The sequence below is a fragment of the Tenebrio molitor genome, chromosome 5 (genome assembly GCF_963966145.1).
Source record: "Tenebrio molitor chromosome 5, icTenMoli1.1, whole genome shotgun sequence".
Lineage (NCBI taxonomy): Eukaryota > Metazoa > Arthropoda > Insecta > Coleoptera > Tenebrionidae > Tenebrio > Tenebrio molitor.
The window spans coordinates 25,569,504-25,574,845 of NC_091050.1; the positions used below are offsets into that span (position 1 = coordinate 25,569,504).

General features: G+C 41.0%; 1 long non-coding RNA gene across 1 annotated transcript; it reads left to right on the forward strand.

The window, feature by feature from the left end:
* The first annotated feature begins 206 nt into the window (after positions 1-206).
* Positions 207-2,212, forward strand: LOC138131259 (uncharacterized). Its single transcript, XR_011159748.1, has 2 exons — positions 207-1,634; positions 1,680-2,212. It is a non-coding gene; the product is annotated as an uncharacterized lncRNA (long non-coding RNA).
* The last annotated feature ends 3,130 nt before the right edge of the window (positions 2,213-5,342 follow it).

Consider the following 5,342-nt stretch of genomic DNA (forward strand, 5'->3'; position numbering starts at 1 on the left):
TGTTCCGGATTACGTCAACGGAGTATGTGGTCATTCCAAAGCTTCTACCTCTTGTCAACTGCTTAACAATTTGATTTGTTTTTACGACTTGAAACAATGCAATAATGTTCGAAACTCTAACAATAGGCTCTTGGATCTGGTGTTTGTCAATCGGTGTCTAAGTTGTTCCGTGATCGACTCAGGTGATCCGTTGGTTGGAGTCGACGATCATCATCCATTTCTTGAGGTAGGCGTCACCATAGGTGATGTGTTCAAGAGATTTCCAATCGGTCGAAGCAGTTCGTTCAATTTTAGGAAATGTAACTTTGTTGCTCTCTACGATGCTTTGAACGGTGTGAATTGGTCGTTTCTCTCTGCTTGTGCAACTGTTGAGTGTGCTGTGTCCGATTTTTATTCAGTGTTGAATGAGGTGTTTCGCTGTCATGTGCCGTTGAGGAGTAGGTGTTCTGGAAGTTATCCGGTATGGTTCAACAAGAACTTGATTACTCTGTTGAAAAAGAAGAATAGGGCATGGAGACGTTATAAGACAACCGAATCTGTCTACGACTTTGAAACTTTTAAATCCTTAAGGCGGTGCTTTAAGGCGGATGTTGCCGCTGTGTACAGAGAATATGTCAGACGAGTTAACAATGACATCAAAATAGATCCAAAGAAATTCTGGTCATTCCTGAATTCCAAGAATAACTCCAGCTCTATTCCTGCTTCCATGGTTTTTAACAATGCTACTATAACGGATCCTCAAATCATAGTTGACAGCTTTGCTGATCATTTCTCAAAATCTTTTACGAGGGATGCCGCCAGCACTCTCCCATCTGCTTCTCTTCCGTATGATAATCTTACTCTGACGAGAGTTTCAGACGATGATGTACTTAAAGCCATAAAATGCCTTAAACCTAACATGACTAGTGGACCTGATGAGATACCAAGCCTTGTGATAAGGGATTGTGCGGCGGTCTTCGCCGATCCTTTGTGTTTCCTATTCAACCTAATATTAAATACTAGTTGTTATGCTATGAGATGGAAGACTTCGGCCGTGCGCCCCATTCACAAAAAGGATGACAGATCGGAGATTACCAACTACAGGCCTATTGCCTTAATCAGTAACTTTGTAAAGGTCTTTGAATATGTCCTGTATAATTCCTCACTCCATTATGTCTCCCACAAGCTATCTCCGAATCAGCATGGCTTCACAAAGTGTCGGTCCACCGAGACGAACTTGGCGTCGATCAGTCAGTATCTATCTGATGCGTTAGATAACCATTCCCAAGTGGATGTAGTTTACACGGATCTCTCGAAGGCCTTCGACAGGATTGATCATGGTCTTTTGTTGATCAAATTGGAGTCATTCGGTTTTTCGGATAATCTTGTGGAGCTAATAAGGTCTTATTTAAGCGATCGATTTATGTACGTGGGAGTGAATGGGTATGCGTCTAAGCCCTTTAAGCAGGAGTCTGGCGTTCCGCAGGGTTCTGTTTTGGGTCCGCTGTTTTTTAATATCTTCATAAACGATCTGGTGGACGATCTCGACGTACCGCACCTCTTGTTTGCCGATGACATGAAGATTTACCTTAGGATAGACTCGATTGATGATGCTCTTCGACTTCAGGGCTGTATTGAGAAGATCTCTAGAAGGTGTAAGTTAAATAACCTTGTTCTCAACCATCTTAAGTGTAGCATAGTCTCATTCACAAGGAAGACCAAGCCTCTCTTATTTGACTATAAAATCAACGGCTCCATTCTTACAAGACGTGAGTCTATTAGAGATCTGGGTGTCATCTTCGATTCCAAACTATCCTTCGGCGAACACATTCGGACCATTGCGGGGACTGCCTTCAGGGCACTGGGTTTTGTTTTGCGTGCTGGCAGGGAATTCTCTGATGTCGCGACCCTGAAGCTTCTGTACATCACCTATGTGAGATCGCGGCTCGAGTATGCTTCCCTTGTGTGGTCACCGATATATGATGTTCACTCTTCTCTTCTGGAGCGAGTGCAACGCAGATTCCTGAAGAATGTAGTCTTCATGTTGAATGGTGCATATCCGCCCCGTGGGTGTCCATAAGGTCTTCTGCTCGGTGAGGTTGGTCTGCAGTCTCTGCTTGATAGACGCATGGAGCATTCGGTGATCTTTTTGTTCAAATTGTTCAGAGGGCTGCAGGAATGTCCTCACGTTCTGGAGAGGATCAGCTTGAGGGTTAGCCGGTCGGGATCTAGGGTAAGGAGTGTTTTCTACATCGGTCAGCGCCACACTGACATCGGGCTCAAGTCACCCGTCACTCGAATGCTGCGAAATTACCAGAGTGTCGAGGCCCACATCGATATTTTTTGTTGCAGCATTTCGCAAATCAAAAAATTCTTCTCCATCTCCTCGTGAATTAGGGCGATCCTACTCAGATGAGTGCTCGGTAGTTGTAGCCTGGGTGTTGGGATGCTCTCTGTGTAATGGTTGTTGTGTTGTGATTGTGTTTTGTGTATCATTTTCTTTTTGGCAGGGCTTCTAATTGGGCGTCAAGCCTGTTAGCCGTCAACAATAATAATAATAATAATAATAATATAACACAGACATATAACACAAAAATTAATAAATATTTAGAGCTCTCCGTTGCTATGAGAAATCTTTGGTGTTTAAAAAAAAATTCGATTTTACCACTTGTAATTTCAGCAACGGGAATAGTACCGCAATCTCTTTTTAAAAATTTAAAAATTCTGGATTTAGATAACACATTGGTAGTTGAAATTCAAAAAGGTATACTATTATACTCATGTCACATCGTGAGGAAGTTCCTTAACATTGACACAGAACATAATACACAACAAAGTCAAAATGCGGAGGCGAGACGCCGGTAATTATGTTGATAAGCACTGCACTATTACCTACTTGATAGTAATATCCGTAATAGTGTATGTACTCCGGCAAAATTGCCGTGCCGCCGGGTGGAGGTGGGATACGAAGACACAAATGGGTCGCGCGTGAGTTTGAGATGTTTCCACCATGTTTTACAAAAATCCACAATTATCTCGACCATCCCCACGTATTACGCTTTAAACATTTATAAGCTAGCGAAGGAGCGTAAGGCAGCTTGGTTCTAGCTTTGCAAACCATGGTTTTTTGTCAAATCAGGTTTTTCAATTCACTAACTTTCCAAAAAGAGAAGAACACCAAGTTTTAGAGTGGGTCTGTGGCTTTCACTTTTTATAAGCGCACTCCCTCATTTTTGATCCCTTTTTAATTATTCCGAGTGACGTTTTTGGTGTAATAAGTAACTAGTTATTGTTCAACACTTTAATCAAAATTTCAATGTTTCCACTTTCCATCCCGGTAGCAACCAATTGTGTTTATATTTCAGGTGTCTTCGTGGGTTGTTCCTTAGCTAGGGATCTACTACATTTCGTTATTTCCACCACTTTCGTGGAAGTTTGTGGTACTTGACAAGCGTCGTTTGTTTTTGCTTTGAAATAGTCATATTCAACTCAACCGATGAACTTTGAGTACCTCAATTTGTTGACTTAACGTAAAGCAGTTAGGACTTTTCCCTTAGCACTAAATCACGGGTAGGCGGGGAATGTTAAAGTCGTAAGGATAGGTGCCACAGACCATCGGACCACACAAAGCCACTCGCTCCTTCTATAGCGTATCTGCCGCACATTGTAAATTAACTTGAAAAAAAAAACATGCTAAAGTTCTCGTCTAGTGCTCGCTCTCGCTCGAACGGTCCGAAGTAACTGCATTGTTTGTAATGTACGTGACCCTTCTGTTTTTCCTGAATTTTAGATTGTGTTGTTTATGAAATCAGTTTTGCTCAGCTTACAATAACTGTCCCGTTCACGTGGTCACTTCGGATTTGTTCGTATTTTCAGGAGAGGTTTTTAGCGGAGCCTCATTCGGGGGTCTATGGGAATGGCCAGAGCTCACCATTTTCCTAGAGTTCTAAATCAGTAGTCTTCTCACATTTGGGGCGACCTGACCTGCCCTCTCCCGAGACGTTTCATTATTCATTAATCCCGGCGTTAACAAAAATCATAATATTGAATAAATAGCTGGTTATAATTATTGTGTTGTTTTATTTGCACTCTTCTGTGTGGTTCACAAACCCTGTTGGAACGAATCTGGTAATGTTTAATTTGTATTAAAAAAAACACACACAACGCAGGGAAATTAACGAGGTTCGATCATTTTCATTGCGTATGTTGGTAGAAAAAAAAATGAGATGGCCGCTTGGTGGGATTTTTGAATTACCCACTTGGTTCATCACAACGTGTTCAGGGGACCTCAAAACGTAAAGATCTGATGAAATTAGCAATTCGAAATTTTGGACCGATCACAATAACTTACCCACCTTTGGTCGGGTAAGTTAATAACCAAACCCTCCAAATTAAATGAACTGGCCATGGGCATCGAAGCGGTAAAATCCTACGTTGTGTGTATTTTTTAATATAAAAGGGAGGAAGACTAGTTCGTGATGCAAATAGAGGACCTCTGGGGTGAACAAACTTAAAAAAAAATACATAAGCAGGTGGGAGGACGTCTATAAACACAAGAATAATAGTATATTATACACCAAGGTGAAGAAGTTCATGATTATAGCCAGAGCGCCAAGATTAGACCCCGAGGCGTGCCTAGGGTTCTAAGGCGCGAAGGCTATAAGGGACTTTTTCACCGTGGTTGATATACTATTTTTTTCACTGCTAGATACGTTAAAACCCTTTCTGATAATAAGGCACCTGATCCAAATCATTATCTTTTATTAGGCCTATACAAGCTTCGTGGTACCAAACGGAACAATTCTTGCACATACGCATAGTTATCATTTCACAGGTGTCACATCAGGGACGATACCAACTTCCCTTATTTGATTTTCTCTCAAAATAATCATTCAAGAATAAAGCCCACTAGGGTGTTAATAAGGCCCACTCCTTTGCCGGGCCTTATTAAAACCAGCTCACATTAAAGGGTATAAGATATGATACGAAAAGAAGCTAAAAGCAGATTTGAAATAAATGCATGCAATGAAAAAGAACTTTCCAAGGAATACTGCAATGCTATTTTCAAACAGAAATTTGTGGCAAATACCTTAAAATCTTACATTTACTTTTCCCGCTTTTTAACAACACTGGTGGGTGAACTTTGCAAAGTTATTTTACCGCGAAATTTGAACATATCTGGTACGGTCATTTGTACGAATTTTATGCACTCATGTTAAACGAAGCCCTTATGTTGTTGTATATTTAGAGATTTATATAACTAAGTCAATATCATTAGTGGACCTTATTTTCGAGCGGGCCTTATTTGGGACAGGTACCTTAATTATTGATCAAATTATTTTGTCTGATGCGACGATCCGAGT